This window comes from Bos mutus, chromosome 3 (genome assembly GCF_027580195.1).
Source record: "Bos mutus isolate GX-2022 chromosome 3, NWIPB_WYAK_1.1, whole genome shotgun sequence".
In the NCBI taxonomy this organism is placed as follows: Eukaryota; Metazoa; Chordata; class Mammalia; order Artiodactyla; family Bovidae; genus Bos; species Bos mutus.
The window spans coordinates 9,782,180-9,807,438 of NC_091619.1; the positions used below are offsets into that span (position 1 = coordinate 9,782,180).

At 39.6% G+C, this 25,259-nt stretch overlaps 1 long non-coding RNA gene across 1 annotated transcript in view; it reads left to right on the forward strand.

Annotated features, from left to right (window-relative positions):
- The window catches only part of LOC138986777 (uncharacterized), a 36,810-nt gene extending 18,738 nt beyond the window's left edge, over positions 1-18,072 (forward strand). The window contains exons 3-4 of the long non-coding RNA XR_011463434.1: positions 10,785-11,018; positions 15,300-18,072. This is a non-coding gene — a long non-coding RNA (uncharacterized lncRNA). The remainder of the gene's footprint in view (positions 1-10,784; positions 11,019-15,299) is intronic.
- The last annotated feature ends 7,187 nt before the right edge of the window (positions 18,073-25,259 follow it).

A 25,259-nucleotide genomic window follows, 5' to 3' on the forward strand; every position in this document is an offset into this window, starting at 1 on the left:
GGAAACAGCATAAAACATTTTCTGCTTTGGGCCTATAGATAACTAAGATCCATATTTAAGGAAGAATTTTAATGACCCTCAGTTCTTGAAACTTCCCATACACAGAAAAGCATCAAAATTATTAACTTGAGATATCTGTTCTTTGTAATTAGCAGTCATCTTTTACCCAAAATATGTTTGTCAACATGTATTTATTTCCCAGGCCCCCCAAATCATATATATAATGGCTCCTCCCCTATGTCTTTGGAGTAGTCCCCACAGAATTACTGAGAGGCTATCTCCTGGGCAATAGTTCTCTGTAAAGTCCCTGAATAAAAGTCAACTCACAACTTTTACATTGAATGTTTTTCTTTAATTTGAAACAGGCATACCTCATTTTGTTGTACTTTATGTTATTGTGCTTTGATTTTGACAATTGGTTTGTGGAAACCTCGTGTCCCCAGTGGCTCAGATGGTGACGAATCTGCCTGCAATACAGAAGACCCAAGTTTGATCCCTGGGTAAGGAAGATTCCCTGGAAAAGGGAATGGCTACCCACTCCAGTATTCTTGCCTGAAGAATTCCGTGGACAGAGGAGCCTGGTGGGCTATAGTCCATGGGGTTGCAAAGAGTTGGACATGATTGAATGAATAACACAGATACATTTTTTTTAGACATAATGTTATTGCACGCTTAACAGACTATGTGCTTAGTCGCTCAGTTGTGTCTGACTCTTTGTGACTCTGTAGACTGTAGCCACCAGGCTCCTCTGTTCATAGGGATTCTCCAGGTAAGAATACTGGAATGGGTTGCCATGCCCTCCTCCAGGGGATCTTCCCAGCTCTGGGATCGAACCCAGGTCTCCCTCATTGCAGGCAGATTCTTTACCATCTGACCCACTAGGGAAGCCCTTAATACACTATGGTATAGTGTAAACCTAACTTTTATGTACACTGGATAAGCAAAAGTTTCATGTGACTCACTTTATTGCAATATTTGCTTTATTGTGGTGGTCTGGAACTGAGCACACAATATCTCTGAGGTATGTCTGTAATTGCAGTTTCAGCATTCACAGAAATGTGACCTTTAAAACAGTTGGTCTGAAATTACAGGATAAAGACTCCTGCTGTTTCCTTCCCCACCCACCCAAAAAGGTAGCCTGGACTGAAACAATGTTTTCTGTTCTTTTGCTAATACCTTCTTGCCCCACTCTCCTGCTGCCTATAACCTTCCAAGGCTGCCTGCTGCCTTGTAACCCTCCATTTCATACAACTCCTCAAAACACTCTTTTAGTTGCTAGATGGCTTCTTTTTTTTTCTTCTTTTCTTGCACTGTATCCTTCAGAATAACCCCACCCCACTGGGGAGAGATGATGTTCAAGAGGCAGCCAGAGCCAGGTCAGTGCTGGTGTTCAGTCATATCTGATACTTTGAGACCCTGTGGACTGTAGGCTGCCAGATTTTCCAGGCAAGAATACTGTAATGGGTTGCCATTTCCTTCTCTAGGGCACCTTCCCAATCCAGGGATCAAGCCTGCGTCTCTCGTGACTCCTGCTTGGCAGGCAGATTCTTTACCACTGCACCACCTGGGAAGCCCATTAGTTGCTAGATGGGATCCTATCCAATTCATGAATTGCCTTATATTAAATAAAACCAATTAATTTTAAAATTTACTTGAAGTTTTTTTTTTTAAACCAGTTACCAGCTATAGTCACCATGTTTTACGTTTGATCCTCAGACTTTATTAATCTTATAGCTAAAAATTTGTATACTTTTACTAACCTGTCTCTATTTTCCCCACCCTCAGGCCCTGATAACAACTTTTCTTTACTCAGCTTCTCCGTGTTTCTCTTTTTTTTTAAAAAGATTCCACATATAAGTGATACATGAGACACAGAGGGAGCAGATGGTGTTGGAAAACACAGTCACATCTAACTCTTTGTGACCATGTGGACTGTAGCCTGCAAGGCTCCTCTGTCCATGGGATTTCCCAGGCAAGAATACTGGAGTGGATAGCCATTTCCTTCTCCAGAGGATCTTCCCAACACAGAGATAAGTGAGAACAATACAGTATTTGTCTTTTTCTGTCTGATAGATTTCACTTAGCACAATGTCCTCAAAGTCTACCCACATTCTCACGAATAAAATGATTTCCTTCTTTCTCACAACTGAGTAATAGTTCACTGTGTAGTCATGTATGGATGTGAGAGATAGATCATATAGAAAGCTGAGCGCCAAAGAATTGATGCTTTTCAACAGTGATGTTGGAGAAGACTCTTGAGAGTCCCTTGGACTGCAAGGAGATCAAACCAGTCAGTCCTAAAGGAAATCAGTCCTGAATCTTCATTGGAAGGACCGATGCTGAAGCGTCAATATTTTGGCCACCTGATGCAAAGAATTGACTCATTGGAAAAGACCCTAATGCTGGGAAAGATTGAGGGCAGGAGGAGAAGGTGACGACAGAGGATGAGATGGTTGGGTGACATCACTGACTTGATGTACATGAGTTTGCAAGCTCCGGGAGTTGGTGATGGACAGGGAAGCTTGATGTGCTGCAGTGCATAGAGTTGGACAGGACTGAGTGACTGAACTGAACTCTGTGTGTGTGTATATATATGCCACATCATTTTAAAACTTATTTATTTAGGCTGTGTTGGGTCTTCCTTGCTGCCTGAGGGCTTACTCTGGTTGGGGCGAGTTGGTGCTACTCTGTAAGTTGCTGTGCATGGGCTTCTCCCTGCAGTGGCTTCTCTCTGTGGAGCATGGGCTTTAGGTGCACAGGCTTCTGTAGTTACAGTCCGCAGGTTCTAGAGCTTGGGCTCAATAGTTGCGGCACACAGACTTAGTTACTGTGTCTGGAATCTTCCCATACCAAGGATCGAACCCATGTCCCCTGCATTGGCAGGCAGATTCTTACCACTGGACTACCAGTAAAGTCCATGCTACATATTCTTTATCCATGCTCTATTCATTCGTCTATTTATGGACACTTAGGCTGTTTCCATATTTTGACTATTGAGAATAATGCTGCAATGACATATAAGTCAACAGGTGTATCTTTAATATCCTATTTTAATTTCATTTGGATATATATCCAGAAGTAGGATGGCTAGGTCATATGGTAGTTCTAGTTTTATTGTTTGAGCAACCTCTGTGTTATTTTCCATACTGGCTGCACAAATTTGCAGTCCCACCCACAGTGTACAAATATTCTCATTTCTCTGCATCCTCACCACCACTTGTTGGTTTGATAACCATTTTAACAAGTGTAAGGTGATATTTCATTGTGGTTTTGATTTGCATTTCCCAAAGTGAAAGTGGAGAGTGAAAAAGTTGGCTTAAAGCTCAACATTCAGAAAACGAAGGTCATGGCATCCGGTCCCATCACTTCATGGGAAATAGATGGGGAAACAGTGGAAACAGTGTCAGACTTTATTTTTCTGGGCTCCAAAATCACTGCAGATGGTGACTGCAGCCATGAAATTAAAAGACGCTTACTCCTTAGAAGGAAAGTTATGACCAACCTAGATAGCATATTGAAAAGCAGAGGCATTACTTTGCCAACAAAGGTTCGTCTAGTCAAGGCTATGGTTTTTCCTGTGGTCATGTATGGATGTGAGAGTTGGACTGTGAAGAAGGCTGAGCGCCGAAGAACTGATGCTTTTGAACTGTGGTGTTGGAGAAGACTCTTGAGAGTCCCTTGCAAGGAGATCCAACCAGTCCATTGTGAAGGAGATCAGCCCTGGGATTTCTTTGGAGGGAATGATGCTGAAGCTGAAACTCCAGTACTTTGGCCACCTCATACAAAGAGTTGACTCATTGGAAAAGACTCTGATGTTGGGAGGGATTGGGGGCAGGAGGAGAAGGGGACAACAGAGGATGAGATGGCTGGATGGCATCACTGACTCGATGGACGTGAGTTTGAGTGAACTCCGGGAGTTGGTGATGGACAGGGAGGCCTGGCGTGCTGTGATTCACGGGGTTGCAAACCGCTGGACACGACTGAGTGACTGAACTGCACTGAACTGGTGATTACTGATACTGAACACCTTTTCATATACTTGTCTTTTTTGTGTCTTTAGAAAATTATCTATTCAGTTCTTCTGTATGCTTTTAATTAGATTGTTTGATAGTTTTTTGTTGAATTGTGTGTTCTTTATATATTTTGGATATTAATCCTTTATCAAATGTATGATTTGCAAATATTTTCTCACATTTCATAAGTGGGCATTTCGTACTGCTTGTTTCCTTTCCTTGGTTAGATGTAGTCTCACTTGTTTATTTTTGCTTTTGTTACCTCTGCTTTTGGTGACAAATCCAAAAAATCATCACCAAGACTGATGTCAGAGTGCTTACTCCCTATGCTTTTTGCTAGGAACTTTATGATTTCTGGTCTTACACTCTAGTCTTTAATCCATTTTGAATTGATTTTGGTGTATAATGGTAGATAGGGATCCAATTTCATTCTTGTCCAATTTCATTCATTGATTTCATTCTTGTCCAGCTTTCCCAACACCATTTATTGAAGAAACTATTTTTCCCCATTGTATATTCTTGGTTCCTTTGTTGTAAATTAATTAACCAAATATGCATGAATTTATTTCTGGGCTCTATTTTGTCCCTTTGAGCTATGTGTCTGTTTTTATAACAAAATGATACTGTTTAGGTTACTATAATTTTGTAATATAGTTTAAAATCAGAATATGTAATACAGCTTTGTTCTTTCTCAATTTTGTTTTGGCTGTTTGGGGTCTTTTGTAATTACGTATGAATTTTAGAATTGTTCATTCTATTTCTACAAAAAATGTCATTGGAATTCTGTAGGGATTGCACTGAATTTGAGATTTCTTTAAGTAGTATGAAGAACATTTTAAGAATATTACTTCTCCCAATCTGTGAGCACAGAAAAACTTTCCATTTATTTCTTTCATCAACATTTTATAGTTTTTAGTATACAGACCTTTTATTTCTTTGGTTAAATTTATTCTTGGATATTTTCTTTTGATGAAACTAAGTGGTGTTGTTTTGTTATTTTCTGTTTTGTATAGCTCATTGTCAGTGTTTTTAATACAATTAATGCTTACATATGGAGTTTGTATCCTGCAACTTTGATGAATTCATTTATTAATTCTAACAATTTTCGTTAGAGTCCTTGAGGGTTTCTATATATAATATTATGTCATCTGCAAGTAAAGACATTTTTACATATTCCTTTCCATTTTGAATGCCTTTTCTTTCTTTTTCTTGCCTAACTGCTCTGGCTGGGACTTCCAGTACTATGTTGAGTAAAAGTAACAAGAGTAAGCATCCTTTGCTTGTTTCTGATCTTAAAGTAAAAGCTTTCAGCTTTTTGCCATCAAGTATGATGGAAGTGAGAAATAGATTTAAGGGACTAGATCTGACAGATAGAGTGCCTAATGAACTATGGTCGGAGGTTTGTGACATTGTACAGGAGACAGGGATCAAGACCATCCCCATGGAAAAGAAACACAAAAAAGCAAAATGACTGTCTGAGGAGGCCTTACAAATAGCTGTGAAAAGAAGAGAAGTGAAAAGCAAAGGACAAAAGGAAAGATATAAGCATCTGAATGCAGAGTTCCAAAGAATAGCAAGAAGAGATAAGAAAGCCTTCCTCAGCGACCAATGCAAAGAAATAGAAGAAAACAACAGAATGGGAAAGCTAGAGATCTCTTCAAGAAAATTAGAGATAGCAAGGGAACATTTCATGCAAAGATGGGCTGGATAAAAGACAGAAATGGTATGGACCTAACAGAAGCAGTAGATATTAAGAAGAGGTGGCAGGAATACACAGAAGAACTGTACAAAAAAGATCTTCACAACCAAGATAATCACGATGGTGTGATCACTCACCTAGAGCCAGACATCCTGGAATGTGAAGTCAAGTGGGCTTTAGAGAGCATCACTATGAACAAAGCTAGTGGAGGTGATGGCATTCCAGTTGAGCTATTTCAAGTCCTGAAAGATGATGCTGTGAAAGTGATACACTCAATATGCCAGCAAATTTGGAAAACTCAGCAGTGGCCACAGGACTGGAAAAGGTCAGTTTTCATTCCAATCGCAAAGAAAGGCAATGCCAAAGAATGCTCAAACTACCACACAATTGCACTCATCTCACATGCTAGTAAAGTAATGCTCAAAATTTTCCAAGCCAGGCTTCAGCAATATGTGAACCAGGAACTTCCAGATGTTCAAGCTGGTTTTAGAAAAGGCAGAGGAACCAGAGACCAAATTGCCAACATCTGCTGGATCATCGAAAAAGCAAGAAGTTCCAGAAAACCATCTATTTCTGCTTTATTGACTATGCCAAAGCCTTTGACTGTGTGGATCACAATAAACTGTGGAAAATTCTGAAAGAGATGGGAATACCAGACCACCTGACCTGCCTCTTGAGAAACCTATATGCAGGTCAGGAAGCAACAGTTAGAAATGGACGTGGAACAACAGACTGGTTCCAAATAGGAAAAGGAATACGTCAAGGCCGTATATTGTCACCCTGCTTATTTAACTTCTATGCAGAGTACATCATGAGAAACGCTGGACTGGAAGAAACACAAGCTGGAATCAAGATTGCTGGGAGAAATATCAATAACCTCAGATATGCAGATGACACCACCCTTATGGCAGAAAGTGAAGAGGAACTCAAAAGCCTCTTGATGAAAGTGAAAGTGGAGAGTGAAAAAGTTGGCTTAAAGCTCAACATTCAGAAAACCAAGATCATGGCATCTGGTCCCATCACTTCATGGGAAAAAGATGGGGAAACAGTGGAAACAGTGTCAGACTTTATTTTTTGGGGCTCCAAAATCACTGCAGATGGTGACTGCAGCCATGAAATTAAAAAACGCTTACTCCTTGGAAGGAACGTTATGACCAACCTAGATAGCATATTGAAAAGCTGAGACATCACTTTGCCAACAAAGGCCCGTCTAGTCAAGGCTATGGTTTTTCCTGTGGTCATGTATGGATGTGAAATTTGGACTGTGAAGAAAGCTGAGCACCGAAGAATTGATGCTTTTGAATTGTGGTGTTGGAGAAGACTCTTGAGAGTCCCTTGGACTGCAAGGAGATCCAACCACTCCATTCTAAAGGAGATTGGTCCTGGGTGTTTTTTGCAAGGAATGATGCTAAAGCTGAAACTCCAATACTTTGGCCACCTTGTGCGAAGAGTTGACTCATTGTAAAAGACTCTGATGCTGGGAGGGATTGGGGGCAGGAGGAGAAGGGGACGACAGAGGATGAGTTGGCTGGATGGCATCACTGATTCGATGGACATGAGTTTGAGTGAACTCCAGGAGTTGGTGATGGACAGGGCAGCCTGGCGTGCTGCGATTCATGGGGTTGCAAAGAGTCAGACACGACTGAGCAACTTAACTGAACTGAACTGATGATGTTAGCCGGAAGTTTATCTTAGTGACCTTTACTTTGTTGAAGTACATTCCTTCCACACCGACTTTTCTCGAAGTTTTTTATCATAAACGGATGTTGAATTTTGTAAATGCTTTTTCTACATGATCGTATAATGTTTATCCTCCATTTTGTTAATGAGGTATAGCAAATTGATTGATTTGAAGATTATGAGTCATCCTTACATCCCTGGAATAAATCTCACTTCATTATGGTATATGGTCCTGTTAGTAGATTGTTAAATTTGATTTGCCAATATTTTGTTGAGGATTTTTTCATCTATGTTTATCAGGGATATTGATCTGTAATTTTCTTTTCTTGTAGCATCTTTGTCTGATTTTGGTATCAGGGTAATGTTAGCCTCATTAAATGAATTTGGAACTGTTTCCTCTTTTTCTGTTTTTTTGGAAAGGTTTGAGAAGGATTGATATTAATTCTTCTTTAAATGTTTGGTAGAATTCGTTAGTAAAGCCATCTGGTCTAATGTAGGAAATGCAGTGTTTCCTTATTGACTTTCTGTCTGGATTACCTATTCATTGTTGAAAAGGATTATTTTACTATTATTATGTTGTTATTTCTTCCAGGTCTGACAGTATTTGCTTTATATATTTAGGTGCTCCTCCTATTTTGGATGCATAAATATTTACAAATGTTACATCCTGTTTTCGATTGACCCCTTTATCACTATATAATGACCTTCCTTTTTTCTTCCTACACGTCTTTGCCTTAAAGTCTGTTTTATCTGATTGAAATAGAGCTTTGTACTTGTGCTCAGTTGCCCAGTCGTGCCCGACTCTGTGACCTCATGGATTGTAGCCTGCCGGGCTCCTCTGTCCATGAGGATTTTTCAGGCAAGCATACTGGAATGGGTTGCCATTTCCTCCTCCAGTGGAAGTATAGCTTACTCCTGCTTTCTTTTGGTTTCCATTTACAAAGAATACATTTTCCCATCTCTTCACTCTTAGTCTGTTTCCTTAGAGCTTCAGTGAATCTCTTATAGGCAGCATATAGTTGGGTCTTGTTTTTTTAATTCCATTCAGACACTCTGTGTCTTTACGAGGCAGGGGACTGCATCTTTTAGCATGCGGGATCTTAGTTCCCCAACCAGCAATGAAACCTGTGGCCCCTGCAGTGGAAGCGTGGAGTCTTAACCACTGGACTGCCGGGGGAGCCCCAAGACATTCTATGTCTTTTCATTAGATAATTTAGTCTTTTATATTTAAAGTAATTATTGGTTTAGGTGTGGACTTACTGTTGGCATTTTGTTAATTGTTTTCTGGCTGTTTGTAATTTCTTTGTTCCTTTCTTCTTCTTTTGCTCTCTTCCTTTTGATTTGATGATTTTCCATAGTCCTATGCTTATTGGTACCACTGTTATCTTTTGTATATCTGCTATAGGGTTTGCCTTAGGTTACCTCGAAAATCCCATGGACAGAGGAGCCTGGTGGGCCACAGTCCATGGGATCGCAAGAGTCAGACACGACTTAGCGACTAAACCACCACCACCCCACCACCACCACCATGATACATAAAACACATATTTTACTTTTCTTTTCCATTCAAATCATTTTCTTGTGAAATGCCACTATGCTTTTGGAATTTCTCATCTTCAATGATTAACTAGTATATTTCCACAACATTCTTATTTTCATCTGTGGTTTTGCTTGTAATCTGAGCAATTCTCCACTATTACTTTCCAAAACTTCATGAAAGTCCTACATCTTTTGCAAGAAATTTGCAATTTCATTTTGAAAACAGTTTGGAGTGAATTTTCAAACAGGCTAATGGGAACAGAAAGATGTTATGTAAGGAAGGATATCTAATGACTAATTTTATAAGTGACTGATTTACTGGTAAATTATAGAGCAAGGCAACTTTTGCTCAATCTCTCAGCTGTGGGGACTTTTAATGAAGCCTTGACTAATAAAAACCCCCTGCAGGCATGTAATAGGGTTGTGGTAAGTTTTATATGAAATAGTAACCATGAATGCTTAACACTGAGTTAGACAAGGCTGTGGTCCTAGTGTGATTAGATTGACTAGTTTTCTGTGAGTATGGTTTCAGTGTGTTTGCCCTCTGATGCCCTCTTGCAACACCTACCGTCTTACTTGACTATGCCAAAGCCTTTGACTGTGTGGATCACAATAAACTGTGGAAAATTCCGAAAGAGATGGGAATACCAGACCACCAGATCTGCCTCTTGAGAAATTTGTATGCAGGTAATGAATGAGTAAGTGAAGGAATCATAGTGAATGAGTCATAGTGAATGAGTAAGTGAATGAGTGAATCATAGTGAATGAGTACGTGAAGGAATGAATAAATGAATGTCTCCTTCAACTTTTTCTTATTACAGTAATCTCACAGTATCTACTGAGCCTTCCTCAAAAGTAATTTCCCCTAAGCCCTGAAAATGTTTTGTTCTGTGCTTTTAATTAAAAAAAAATTTTTTTTTATGAGGCAGATACCTCTGTAGTAATAGGGAATAGTCTCTAAGATACAGTGATAAATACAAAATGTAGAACAATTTGTAGCATATGTTTTTGTTTTTTTTTAATTGGAGAGAGAACACACACACATTTTTTGTCTGTGTGTTTGATATGTGCATAGACAGTCTTAAGGATATGTAAGAAACCATTAAGAGTGACTGCCTTTGGATAGTAACATTAGGAACACACATAAGATTTATTTTTTATTGTATACTTTTTATTGCTTATTTTTTACTTTGTGAATGTATAAAATGTGTATGTTGTTTATATATATATATATATATATATATATATAACTTGATAAATTTTTTTACCATTTCTAAAACCAAAATAAATGGTAAGCAGGAGGACTGCAATAATGTGGGATTATTACTAAATCCATGTTAGAAAAATATTTAATATGAGTTTGTTACATGTATATATAGACGCATGTAAGGGTTTAAAAAATATTTTTTCTAGGTCTTCATCTGCCTGAAGCTTTACACATTGTACATTTCAAGTTGGCCTAAAGGGTTCAGTTCAGTTCAGTCGCTCAGTTGTGTCCAACTGTTTGCGACCCCATGAACCGTAGCACACCAGGCCTCCCTGTGCATCACCAACTCCCGGAGTTCACTCAAACTCATGTGCATTGAGTTGGTGATGCCATCCAGCCATCTCATCCTCTGTCGTCCCCTTTTCCTCCTGCCTCCAATCACTGCCAGCATCAGGGTCTTTTCCAATGAATCAACTCTTCGCATGAGGTGGCCAAAGTATTGGAGTTTCAGCCTCAGCATCAGTCCTTCCAATGAACACCCAGGACTGGTTACAGACATATAAAAATTGGATAGGATTTAATAGTTATACTTTTTATTTTTAAAAAATATTTCCACTTATTCATCATATAATTTGGTTTTTGACAGAAACTTAGACCCCTGGCCTTTCTTTGGGATTGGAATGAAAACTGACCTTTTTCAGTCCTGTGGCCACTGCTGAGTTTTCCAAATTTGCTGGCATATTGAGTGCAGCACTTTCACAGCATCATCTTTCAGGATTTGAAATAGCTCAACTGGAATGCCATCACCTCCACTAGCTTTGTTTGTAGTGATGCTTCCTAAGGCCCACTTGACTTCACATTCCAGGACGTCTGGCTCTAGGTGAGTGATCACACCATCGTGATTATCTGGGTCGTGAAGCTCTTCTTGTACAGTTCTTCTGTGTATTCTTACCACCTCTTCTTAATATCTTCTGCTTCTGTTAGGTCCATACCATTTCTGTCCTTTATCGAGCCCATCTTTGCATGAAATGTTCCCTTGGTATCTCTAATTTTCTTGAAGAGATCTCTAGTCTTTCCCATTCTGGTGTTTTCCTCTATTTCTTTGCATTGATCACTGAGGAAGATTTTTTTATCTTTCCTTGCTATTCTTTGGAACTCTGCATTCAGATGCTTATATCTTTCCTTTTGTCCTTTGCTTTTCACTTCTCTTCTTTTCACAGCTATTTGTAAGGCCTCCCCAGACAGCCATTTTGCTTTTTTGTGTTTCTTTTCCATGGGGATGGTCTTGATCCCTGTCTCCTGTACAATGTCATGAAGTTCATCAGGCACTCTATCAGATCTAGTCCCTTAAATCTATTTCTCACTTCCAATGTATAATCATAAGGAATTTGATTTAGATCATATCTGAATGGTCTAGTGGTTTTCCCCACTTTCTTCAATTTAAGTCTGAATTTGGCAATAAGGAGTTCATGATCTGAGCCACAGTCAGCTCCCAGTCTTGTTTTTGCTGACTGTATAGAGCTTCTCCATCTTTGGCTGCAAAGAATATAATCAATCTGATTTCCATGTTGACTAAGAGTGATAAAGTTGGCTTAAAGCTCAACATTCAGAAAACCAAGATCATGGCATCTGGTCCCATCACTTCATGGCAGATAGATAGGGAAACAGTGGAAACAGTGTCAGACTTTATTTTTGTGGGCTCCAAAATCACCGCAGATGGTGACTGCAGCCATGAAATTAAAAGACGCTTACTCCTTGGAAGGAAAGTTATGACCAACCTAGATAGCATATTCAAAAGCAGAGACATTACTTTGCCAACAATGGTCCGTCTAGTCAAGGCTATGGTTTTTCCAGTGGTCATGTATGGATGTGAGAGTTGGACTGTGAAGAAGGCTGAGCGCCGAAGAATTGATGCTTTTGAACTGTGGTGTTGAAGAAGACTCTTGAGAGTCCCTTGGACTGCAAGGAGATCCAACCAGTCCATCCTAAAGGAGATCAGTCCTTGGTGTTCATTGGAAGGATTGATGCTGAAGCTGAAACTCCAGTACTTTGGCCACCTCATACAAAGAGTTGACTCATTGGAAAAGACTGATGCTGGGAGGGATTGGGGGCAGGAGCAGAAGGGGACGACAGAGGATTAGATGGCTGGATGGCATCACCGACTTGATAGACATGAGTTTGAGTGAACTGCGGCAGTTGGTGATGGACAGGGAGGCCTGGCGTGCTGTGATTCATGGCGTCGCAAAGAGTTGGACATGACTAAGTGACTGAACTGAACTAGACCTCTGGCCACACAAAGTTTTGTTTCTGTGGCTTTTTTTCCATCATGGATTTTACAGTATTCTTGCATATATAACCTAAAAAATATGCTAAAATATTCAAATTAAATGTTGCATATATGATTTCTTCCTAAAGCATAGTATACTTTGTCAGTGCCCTACTCATCCTCAGGTCTGATTGTTGTATTTATGCCACCAACTTCTTGCTGCCTGAGGTCTTCTGGCATCTGGAGCCTTCCTTTCCTAGTGAGGTCACTGGAGGCTAAATTAGTTTAAACTTTAAAAGCAATTTAGCAGGTTGTATCAAAGGCCCTAAAAATGTGCATACCCTTTGATCCAACTAGAGGAAATAATCAGATAGATGGGTCAAGATATGGGTCAAGAAGTATATTTAAGGGTGTTTTCATATTCTTACCTAATTTAAAAAACAGTATCTAAATGTTAAAAAAGCAGACTGTTAAATAAATTGTAACAAATTTGTGCAGTAGAATACTGTTCAGTACTTCAAATGATACAGATGTTTATCGGTTACATTGAATGCTATTAGTTCATTGGTAAATATGTGTTAGGACAATCTTTGCTTCTCACTTCAATCTCTTAATTGTAGATACTAGACTGATGAGATCTTGACTAGAAAGGACCACTTTTAAAAAAGTTCTACATACATATAATGCATAGAAAAACATCTAGAATATTGACAATAACCTGTCATTTGTTGTCTCTATTCTAGATATCCCAGGTGGTGCAGTGGTAAAGAATCCGCCTGCCAAGGCAGGAGACACCAGAAACACAGATTCAATCCCTGGGTCAGGAAGATTCCCCTGGAGAAGGAAATGGCAACCCACTCCAGTATTCTTACCTGGGAAATCCCATGGACAGAGGAACCTGGTTGGCTACAGGCCATGGTGTTGCAGAGAGTCAGACACGACTGTGCATAGCACAGCACACTGCAGGTCTTGCATACGGTGGCAAATATTTAGTAGCTTATTAAATAAATAATGAAGAGAGTCAATGATGAGAATGTGTTACAAAGTAAGAGTTTTGATTATTTCAAATTTGTACAGTTGAAGTCCCTTTTAGAAAGTAAAGAAAAGAGGGGAAAAACCAGGTAGCAGGTTATACACTAAACTGTTAATGTGAGTTATATCTGACTGGGACTTTAAGGGTGATTGTTTTCTTTATACTCACTTAAGAGTTTCTAATTTGACTATAATTCTATATTACTTTTATAATGGAGAAATAATAAAAGTCAAAACTATTACATTTAAGATTAAAAATACTCAACAATAACAACAGTGAAGCTTTATGGTCTTAATACACAAAAGACTATTGTCTGTGTTGGCCAATTATGTTCCTTTGTAACAAATGTATTACACTCATTTGTAGGGCATCCCATGTAGAATACAGCTGAAACATTTCTGTAAACAATGCATAAATTATATTGGGTTTATTTCACCTATGGCGGGCCAGTTTTGCACAGTACTTAGAAACTTAGGAAAATTGCAGGGTTGTTTATCAACTAATAAATAAGCTACTATTAAAGCCATTTGGAAAATATTCTCCTGGGTTGTAAGATGTTATTGATATGGAGGTGTCTGAATGTACTTTTTTAGGGAAAGGAGAATTTCTAATGTTTTTAGTTAAATTACTTTATCTTAAATAAAGGAGAACTGGGGCCTTCCCTGGTAGCTCAGTGGTTAAGAACCTGCCTGCCAATGCAGGAGACATTGGTTTGATCCCTGATCCAGGAAGATCCCATGTGCCACCGAGCAAATAAATCTGTAATTAAAAAAAAAAAAATTAGAGCTGCAGATGTAATTTGTTTAAATGTTCAAAGTTTCAAATAGTGAAGTCAAAGGTTATTTTAAAAACTTGAGGTTGCTTTGGGATGTGGTTAGATGTCTCTGCTAAATATTCCCTAGTGTTTTCCATAGGATCACATTTTCTTGTCATAGCGTGTTCAAGTACCTGTACCAGTCTTTAGATTGTAAGCTCAATAAGAACAGAAATAATATCTGTCTTACTGGCAAATTACAAGAACTTAACATTTAAAAAAAAAAAGAATGTATAAATGAATGGAGTTGTGATTTTAAAAAAACGTTTTATTAGAGGACAGTTGATTTACAACGTTGGGTGGTTAGTTTCAGGTGTACAGCAGATTGAATCAGTTATTCAGTTCAGTCAGTCATGTCCAACTCTTTGCAACCACATGGACTGCAGCATGCCAGGCTTCCCTATCCATCACGATCTCCCGGAGTTTGCTCAAACTCATGTACATCGAGTTGGTAATGCCATCCAACCATCTCATCCTCTGTTGTCCCCTTCTCCTCCTGCCTTCAATTTTTCCCAGCATCAGGGTCTTTTCCAGTGAGTCATTCTTCACATCAGGCGGCCAAAGTATTGGAGCTTCAGCTTCAGCATCAGTCCTTCCAGTGAATATTCAGGACTGATTTCCTTTGGGACTGACTGGTTTGATCTCCTTGCAGTCCAAGGGACTTTCAAGAGTCTTCTCCAATACCACAGTTCAAAAGCATCAATTCTTTGGTGCTTAGCTTTCTTTATAGTGCAACTCTCACATCTATACATGACTACTGGAAAAACCATAGCTTTGACTAGATGGACCTTTGTTGGCAAAGTAATGTCTCTGCTTTTTAATATGCTGTCTAGGTTAGTCATACCTTTTCTTCTAAGGAGCAAGTGTCTTTTAATTTCATAGCTGCAGTCACCATCTGCAGTGATTTTGGAGCCCTCCAAAATAAAGACTCTTACTGTTTCCATTGTTTCTCCATTTATTTGCTATGGGATTGGATGCCCTGATCTTAGTTTTTTGAGTATTGAATTTTAAGCTAACTTTTTCACTCTCTTCTTTCACTTTCATAAAGAGGCTCTTTAGTTCTGATGCTGAAGCTGAAGCTCCAATACTTTGGCACAGAACTGACTCATTGGAAAAGACCCTGATGCTGGAAAAGATTGAAGGCAGGAGGAGAAGGGGACAACAGAGGATGAGATGGTTGGATGGCATCACCAACTCGATGGACATGAGTTTGAGCAAGCTCTGGGAGATCGTGATGGACGGGGAAGCCTGGCATGCTGCAGTCTGTGGGATTGCAAAGAGTTGGACACGACTGAGTGACTGAACTGAATGTGTATATGTCAGTCCTGATCTCTCAATTTATCTCTCCACTTCCCTCCTCCCCACCATAACCATAATTTTTTTTAGATTCCACATATAAGCAGTATCAGATGATAGTTGTCTTTATCTGGCTTACTTCACTATGTATGACACTCTCTAGATCCATCCACCACCTCTGCAAATGACCCAATTTCATTCCCCTTTTTATGACTTGAGTAATATTCCATTGTATATCTGTATTACATCTTTTGTATCCACTCCACTGTTGATGGACATTGAGGTTGCTTCCATGTCCAGGCTATTGGAAGTAGTGCTGCAGTGAACACTGGGGTGCATATATCTTTTTGAATTATGGTTTTCTCCAGATATATGCCCAGGAGTGCATTATATGACAGCTTATTTTTGTTTTTTTAAGGAACCTCCATACTGTTCTCCATAGTGGCTGAACCAATTTACATTCCCACAAACAGTGTAAGTCTTTTCCACACACTCTCCAGCATTTATTGTTTGTAGATTTTTTGATGATGGCCATTAGAATTGTGATTTAGAACAAGAAAATAAAAGGTTAGAGTTTTGAAATGCACTATGGATATGGTTCCTTACACACTGATGCAGAGGTATATGTTTCATTAAGATTTGAGTTTTTTTTTGTTTTTTTTTTTAAGATTTGAGGTTTTAAGGTGAGATATTTACATTTGTAGTATAGCCAACTGCAGTACGTGAAATGCCAAGATACAAATATACTACTAAAAATTCCTATGAGGTGTAACAATGTAGAGAATAATGGTAGATAAGCTCCCTCAGTTGTGTCCGATTCTTTGCGAGCCCATGGACTGTAGCCCACCAGGCTCCTCAGTCCGTGGGATTTTCCAGGCAAGAGTACTGGAGTGGGTTGCCATTTCCTTCTCCAGGGGATCTTCCCAACCCAAGGATCAAACCCGGGCCTCCCGCACTGCAGGCAGACGCTTTACCATCTGAGCCACCAGGGAAGCTCAAGCTACATATCATAATTATATAAATTCAGAGCTGGGAGGGAACTAAAGAGCATCTAAAAGTCAATCCTTTCATTTTATATGTGAATAAATGATAACCAATAAAATGTAAATAACTTACAAGGTGACATAGCTCATTACTGGTAATACCAGACTATGTGCCAGGTCTCCTGACTTGTTGGTCTAGATCTCTTTTCCGCCTAAACCAAGGCAAGCAAGCCAGTGGGGTGTCATAGGCAATCCTTTTGTTCTTTGAACATGGTAGTCCAGATTAGCATGGTTCTTTAGCCACAGAGAGCAACACCAATGTGAGGTCATTAGGAAGGGCATTGTAAAAGAAACAGAAGAGTTCTCATCCAGAATACTGTACATAGCTCTGTGTCCACACCAGAGGAAAGATACGCTAACGCTGGAGAAGAACCGCAGGAGGACATGAAAGTAATCTGACAACTGGAAGAATAGGATATAAATGTTCTGATATTTCAGCCTGAGAGGTTAAAGGAAAATAATTGTGGGGACTGGACCTGAAACTTTGGAAGTTGCAATACAGAAGAAAATGAGACCCTTCCACAGAATAGGCCTGGATGCCATTGTCAGAGGTGGCGATGAGTCAGATGATCCAGAACACTGAGCAGTGTGATAATTCCTGTGGCCTTATTTACAAAACCCTTTCTCTCGTCATTTCAACTCCCACCTGATCCCTGGAAACGTCACCAATGGAGAAGGGACAGTGAGTGCCTAGTTGTCTCCCTTGGCGACAGTGGCGCTCCAGCTGCCAACAGGCTGACACTGACTTGGAGTTCTTCCTCTGTTGACCTTCATTTCATTCCAAATCCTGGATTATTGTGAATGAGAGACATCTTCTCTCCATCAGTCATAACTGTCAACTACTCATGTCTTTTACCCATTTTCTCTTGTCTGCTAAACTAATTTTATGTCTGTGAATACTTTCCTGTGTAAGTATGCCTTGATTTATAATAGCCATAGTGAAAACTGTTTGTTATGAAACTGTTGGAACATTCAAAAATGTGTTTTGTGTATCCAAAAAGAAATAAATTATCCCAGTTTGTTTCCCATCTTTGGTGTGTTCCATGTCTTCCTTAAAGTTAATCAGATGTCATAGTGTTCAGCTTTCCTCTCCTGAGGGTTTTTTCCTTCTTTTATCTTCCCTTTTACATTTAACATTTTTAAATATTTAGTGTTATTTGTTTGGCTGTACTGGGTCTTAGTTGTGGCATGCAGGATCTTCAGTTTTCATTTTGGCATGTGGAATCTCATTCCTCAACCAGGAATAGAACCCGGGCCCCATACGTTGGGAGTGTGGAGTCTTAGCTGCTGGATCACCAGGGAAGTCCCTGTACTTTAGTACTCTTTCATGCATATTTTGTGTATATATATATATACATCTGGCTGCATCAGGTCTCAGTTGTGGCATGTGGGATCTTGACTGCATCGTGCAGGATCCTTCGTTGTGGAGCGTGGGCTCCTACAGTTGCGGTGTGCAGGCTTAGTTGCTCTGCAACATGTGGGATCTTAGTTCCGAGACCAGGGATCAAACCTGGCTTCCCCACATCTCAAGGCAGATTCTTAATCACTGGACCACCAGAGAAGTCCCTTGTACATATTTTTAAAAACTCTGATATTTTCATATTTATTTGAAAGCTTAGAGGTATTGATATGTCTATTTTTCATTAGCAGAAACTGATGAACTCTTCTGCTAGTGGGCAATTATTCTAAAAAAAGCTTTGCAAAAAATATGAATATTAAAAACTGAATAATAACACTAAACTGATAATAACAATTATCTCTAAGGGAGGAATTAAAGAGAACTTCAATATTCTATATAAAAATTTTCTTCATTGATTTTTATACACTAAACATCTATAACCTAAGCTAGAAAACAATTATAATAAATATTAATAACATTAAATATGTGATATCTAGTAGCTGAAGTAAATAGATATCTTTCTTAGTGTGAATAGGTCTCTTACAGCCTCTTTCAAGCTAGCAAAATACTGTTCTTTGTAAGAGATAATTTGCTGTATGGACTCTTGGTTACTAGCACTTTGAGCTCCACAAAATATTGGCTCTGCCTTTTAGTAATAGGCATACCAAGAAAAGGATTCTGCACTTTGGTAAAGCACTGGCTTCAACAAACATAAGTGAGTTTCTTTATTGCAGTATTTCTCAGGGTGTTTAATATGCTAATGTGCCCTGTCACTCCCGCCTAGAAGTTAAAGTGGGAACAGAGGATAGTACACAGGTTTTTCCAAACTTACTTGTTTCCAACACCTCTTTTCCTCCCAAAACCACTGTTCCAAGGCACATATTTTGGGAAATACTGCTGCAGGATATTAAAGAAAGAGTTCATTTCATAGAGATAGGTAATGAAGGACACTAACTCTTCTTATTGCAGGATTTATCCATATCTAAATATACACTGCTCTCTGCACATCGTTTTTGAGCCAGATCTAGAACATTGAAGGTATAGATTTTTCCAATATTAAACTAACCTTACATTTTTAAAATAAACCTTGTTTGTGATAGACTATTCTTTTATGTGTTGATATATTTAAAATTGGGCTTCCCAGGTGGCGCTAGTGCCTGCCAGTGCAGGAGACATTAAGAGACACAAGGTTCGATCCCTGGGTCAGGAAGATCCCCTGAAGGAGGGCATGGCGACCTGCTCCAGTATTCTTGCCTGGAAAATCCCATGGACGGAGGAGCCTGGAGGGCTACAGTCCACAGGGTCTTACAGAGTCAGACACAACTGAAGCAACTTAGCATAGCATGCATATTTAAAATTGTGATTTATATTTAGGATTTTTACTTACTATGCTTATAGGAGAGACTATATGCTTATAGAAAAACCCTTTAATTTTCCATTCTTGTCCTGTGTTGTCAGGTTTTGGTGTTAAATTTCTTGCTGGTCACATAAAATGAATTGTTAAATGTTCCATTTTTTTTTTTCTCTCTGGTAGTTTGTGAAATCTTGGTGTTAACTCTCCTTTGAATGTTTGGTAGAATTCCCTGAATAAAGTTTCAGAGCCTGGAATTTTATCTTGCTGTGTTTTATTTCACTGGACAGTTTTCAATTTTGCAAGAGAATCTCATATCGGCAAGAGGAGTCAGATCCTATTCAGTGTAGGGACCACAGTCCTACAAACCTCACCAGTAACAAGTAGTGGACTTAGCTGGACTCAGTCAGGGCTTCCCTGGTGGCTCAGAAAGTAAAGCATCTGCCTGCTATGCGGGATACCTGGGTTTGACCCTTGGATCGGGAAGATCCCCTGGAGAAGGAAATGGCAACCCTCTTCAGTACTCTTGCCTGGAAAATCCCATAGACGGAGGAGCCTGGTAGGCTACAGTCCATGGGGTTGCAAAGAGTCAGACACGACTGAGCGACTTCACTTTCACTTTAGTTGGACACAAGGGAAAATGCTTCAAGCATCCCTGCAGCTTGAAGATAAGGTTCAGGTTCAGAGCAAGTGGTGAAGCAGCCAGAAATTTAACAGGGCAATCCTGGAATTGAAGCAGGGATAGAAGAGCTGAGATAAGCTGCTCACCCTCTTAGCTGACTGGGACACTACACATGTATAGAAGAGATCCAACAGACCTTGGAGAATCCAGCAAAAACTAAAAGATGAGGGAGACTTGAGTACAGGCTGAAGCTTTGAATGCATTCCATAATCCACACATATCAATCAGCAGAGCCTAACTGGCTCAAGGTATTTGAGTACAACCTTTGCCCAAAGCATTGACTGACCACTAAGCAATTAGTCATAGAGGAAATCACTAGGGAGCTAGGCTGAGCAAACACAGCAAACTAACAAGCAAAAATAAAACAGCAGAAGGACTTTCCCAGTGGCACAGTGGTTAAGACTGTGTCTTCCAATGCATGAAGTGTGGGTTCGATCCCTGGTCGGGGAACTAAGATCTCACATGCCACAGGGTTAGGCCAAAAGAAAAAAACTAATTAATTAAAAATAAATATAACAGCAGAGACAGGAGGCTGTACATCAGGGAAATGGAGTCTGCAGTTTAAGCATCTTATTAAACAAAAAATGAAAAATCCAATAACCATCAGAAATATAAAATGGAACTCAGAGTAGCTAAAATATATTATCTAAAATTTCCAGTTTTTTAAATAAAAATTACTAGACATGCAAAAAGACCTAGGAAAGTTATACGCATATACAAGAAAAACAAACAACAAAAAAACAAAAAGAAGAAACTAGGAACAGACCCAGCTTTTACTTTTAGCAGAGAAACACTCCAAGGCAGCCATTATAAATTTGTTCAAATAACTTTAGAAATGCTAACAATGAATCAACACAAAGCAAATCTCAATAGGAAAATAGTATTAAGAAGAACCAAATGGAAATCCTAGATTTGAAAAGTATAACTCAAATGAAAAATTCATTACATGGTTTCAACAGCAGATCGGAGATGACAGGAGAAATAATTGGTGAAGTTGAAGACAGACTAATAGAAATTGTCCACACCTAAGGACAGAGAACAAAGAGGATTGAAGCAAATTAAACAGAGTCTTGGAAACCGTGGAGTCAAGTATTCCAGCTTTAATGGGAGTCCCAAAATGGGGAGGGAGAAAGGAGAAGAAAACATATTTTCGAGAAACTGGCCAAAAAACATCCAAAATTTCATGAAAAACCTTAACTTACAAATCCTAAAACTCAATGAAATTTCAACAGGATAAAAGAGAACCACACCTCGACATGAGGCAAATTTCTGAAAACCAAAGGCAAAGAGAAAAATCTTGAAAGCAGCAAGGGAAAATGACTCATCATATTTAGGGGGACAACAATTAATAGCTAACTTCTCACTAGAAATAATGAAGTCCAGAAAGACAGTAGAATGACATATTAAAAGGGCCAGGGACAAAGTACCATGCTCTTAACCAAGAATTCTATATCCAATAAAACCATTCTTTGAAAAGGAAATTGAAATAAAGATATTACCAGATAAGCAAAAACTGAGAGGAGATGTTACTAGCAGACTTATTATACTATACTGTTAGATCTACTACAGATTGTCAGGCTATATAAAAAAGCAAGATCCAAGTATATACAGTTCATAAGACATACATGTTAGATTCACAGATACAAATAAGTTAAAAGATGGAAACCGATATACCATGCAATCGGTAATCATAAGAGAGGCGGAGTGGCTTATTAATGTCAGACAGAATTGGCTTTAGGACATAGAATATTCTGAGAGATAAGCAGGGACATTTCATAATGGATCTGACCCCTCATAAATGTATACATACTTAACAAAAGAGTCCTAAAATACATGCAGCAAAAAGTGACGTAACTGAAAGGGAAAATTGATAATTCAACAATTTTAATCAGAGATTTTAAGACTTTGCTCTCCATATATGGTGACCACGAGAAGCACCTCAAAGAACTCAGCCTGCAAGCAACATAACTGACCAAGAGCCCCAGCTAATTAATGTCCCTACTGCCAGCAAGTTGGGATAGTGCATGTCATTTCAGCCGGCTGAATACAGGCTTAGAGCTCAAAACTGAGCTTGTGTTGGTCAGCCAAGGCAGGACCGGTAGAAAGATGTCAGGGTCTTGGTGGTAAACACCTAAGATCCTAAGATATGGGTGGGGACATCTGGATAGGTGCCTTTGAGGATACTGTCTTTGCAAACACTATGCCCCTGGGCCCTCTGTGCTGGCAGAGGTGACCCAGATTCCTTAAAAAGAGCTAACACTTCCATTCTGCTGGCAGTGGGTGCTCTCCTCTGAAGCTGCACTTACCCCCACCACGTCCCCTGGCCAGCAGGCTGTGTCAGACCTAAGTAAATTACACTCAAAATTCTACTTGTGAGTGTGTGTGTGTGTGCCTGGGGAATCTGTTGCTTTTTTTAGTTTTCTCAGTCTCTGACTAAAAATATTTCTGAAACACTAGGTTCTATCACTCAAACTTTTAGGCCTCTCTGCCACCAGGAACAGCTGTAATTTCATTATGAAGCAGAGTTGAATTAATTTTCTCTCCTAATGATCTGGGGAGAGTTTGCTTTGAGATACCGAAGTAACTTTTCAGCAACATACCATTTGAACACCGAGCAAAAACTAATCTGCTAAATCTGCAATCTCATTTAGCCTCCAACACAAACTGCCATCCGTGGCCACCAGTCTAAATGTAGCTACTCCTCTGAGATTGATGCCATCAGCTGTACCATCTTCTGCTTCTCCTGTTGACAGTTACTAGGGCTGGGACTAGAGAGAGACAAAGAAGACATTTGGAACAAACACATATGGAAGACTCCTTTTTAAGGCCCACCCTACACTAGCTTCCCTGGTGGCTCAAGACAGGAAAGAATCTGCCCGCAATGCAGGAGACCTGGGTTTGATCCCTGGGTCGGGAAGATCTCCTGGAGGAAGGCATGGCAACCCACTCCAGTATTCTTGCCTGGAGAATCCCCATGGACAGAGCAGCCTGGTGGGCTGCAGTCCACGGGGCTGCAGAGAGTTGGACACGACTGAACGGCTAAGCACAGCACAGCTACTCTAGCACTTGCTCCATCCGAGAGTCAGGGCCTCCTTACATTTTGACACCCTTGTGTCACCCTAGTCCCAGCACTGTACATCACCAACCATAATGTCCATTATGGTGTAATGGACAAAGCATCAGCCCTAGGGTGAAGGGGGAGAGGTAGAAGTAGACTATTTACAGAGAAAGTGACCTCGGAGCTAATTGAGGAAGGTGAAGGAAGTCACTGCAGAAAAGTGGGATGGGCAAGGTGGTCTGGTGATAGGCAAAGAAGCACAGGGTCAGATACAGGTCTGGGATAAGAACTGGGAACAGAATAAAGGTAAATGGCTTAGAACACAGTGTGAACAAAACAAGGATGCTGCAAGCTTGCTGGGCAAGACAACTGAACTGACTTTATTTTCATAGAATCACACTAACAAATCATGCTATAAGGTAGGGAGAGAAAATAAATCGCTATAGGACTAAAATTTGTATGTTAACTTTTTCAAAGTCTGGGAAGAGTTCTAGGGACATGTGGGATTTCTGAAGTTGGGCCAACTAAAGTTTAAGGGCCCTTGTATGACTATTATCTTTCTGAGGAAGGGGAAGGGCATATGTGCAAAAATCAGTATACTGAATATAAAAAAATTAATGACTTGCATCTGGGCACTGTTTTTTAGGTTACAAAATCCCTTAACATTGTCTTTTTAGTTCTGTCTTTTTTTCCCCTGTGCCTTTGTTATTTCTGTTACCAATTCTGCAAAACTTCTTTCCCCTCCTAGACTGCAGGTTGAGACCTATTTTTTGAAATTGCTCTACTGAGATACAACTTACATACCATATAATTCACCATCTTATATGATTAAAAGGTTCTTATGCAAAAGTTGCACAACCACCAGACAATTTCAGAACATTCCCTTTACTCTAAAAAGAGATCCCAGACCCATTAGCCGCCACTCTCCATTTATCCCCAACTTCTCCAACTGCAGGCAAGCACTACATGTAGAGTTACTTATTTTGGACATTATCTTTTTCATTTTAGTTTAAAGTGTCCACAGGGATTAGAAGTCCTTACCTTTGGAATGCCTAATCTCTAATGGTGTGACTCTTGCAATAGTTAGAGACTTGTGACAGAAATAGGAGGGAAAGAGAAATGATACTTAACAACCATTATATGTATACTGATAATATTTTTATTATTTTTTACAACCATCCTATGAGCCAGGTACCATTTAACAGTTAAAGAAACTGAGGTGTGTAGAAGGTAACTTGCTAAAGGTTATAAAATGAGTAAGTAACAAAGCAAGGATGTAAACTGCGCTTTTCTAACTAGAGCTCACACTGTCTTCTTTCCACTAAATCAGGAATGCTCAGACTTTGGTAAGCACTTGAATTATGTGTACAGTTTAAGAAAGACAAATTGCCTGGCCCACGAAGTTTCAGGTTTACTACTTCTGGGGTGGGGACCATGGATTTGCCTTCAGAGGCTGCTGATGCTGCTCTAAGACTGCTATGTCCTGCAGCCTAACAGTATCTATCTGAGAATGTGACTGATTAAGATCACAGACGATAGGATGGTTGGATGGTATCACTGACTTGGTGGCCATGAGTTTGAGCAAGCTCTGGGATTTGGTGATGGACAGGGAAGCCTAGCGTGCTGCAGTCCATGGGGTCGCAAAGAGCTGGACACAACTGAGCGACTGAACTGAACTAAAGATTACAAAGCCAGATATTGGGGAGCTTTCATATCATCTGGTCATCTTAGAACAGTACTTATGACCTGTCAAAGTAATTGCTGATTAATAAAAGACAGGAGGTAAATAGAAAGGCATAACAGGGAACTAACATGCTGCAGAAGACATACTGAAGTGTGAGAACATTTTTTTCTGGTTGGGAAATGTGATAAGCAATTAGAGAACTAGCTATGGTGTGTGAAGCACCTGGTGGTAGCATTTGTCAATTGGAGGCAAAATGTAAGGTTGCTTGTCTAGCTCAGAACTGTAGCTAAGGATATAAGGGAGGCAGAGGACTGTCAGTAGCAAGTTCTTTTCTTCTTCTTTAGCTACAGCTGTAGTTGCACATTCATGCTGATTTCATTCCCAAATGTTAACTAGGCCAGAACTTGATCAGACTGAATCTCTGTACGTATAAGAAAATTCTCACAGATACCAAGAAAATGTATTCCCGTGCATCTGTTCTAGCTCTGGATTTTA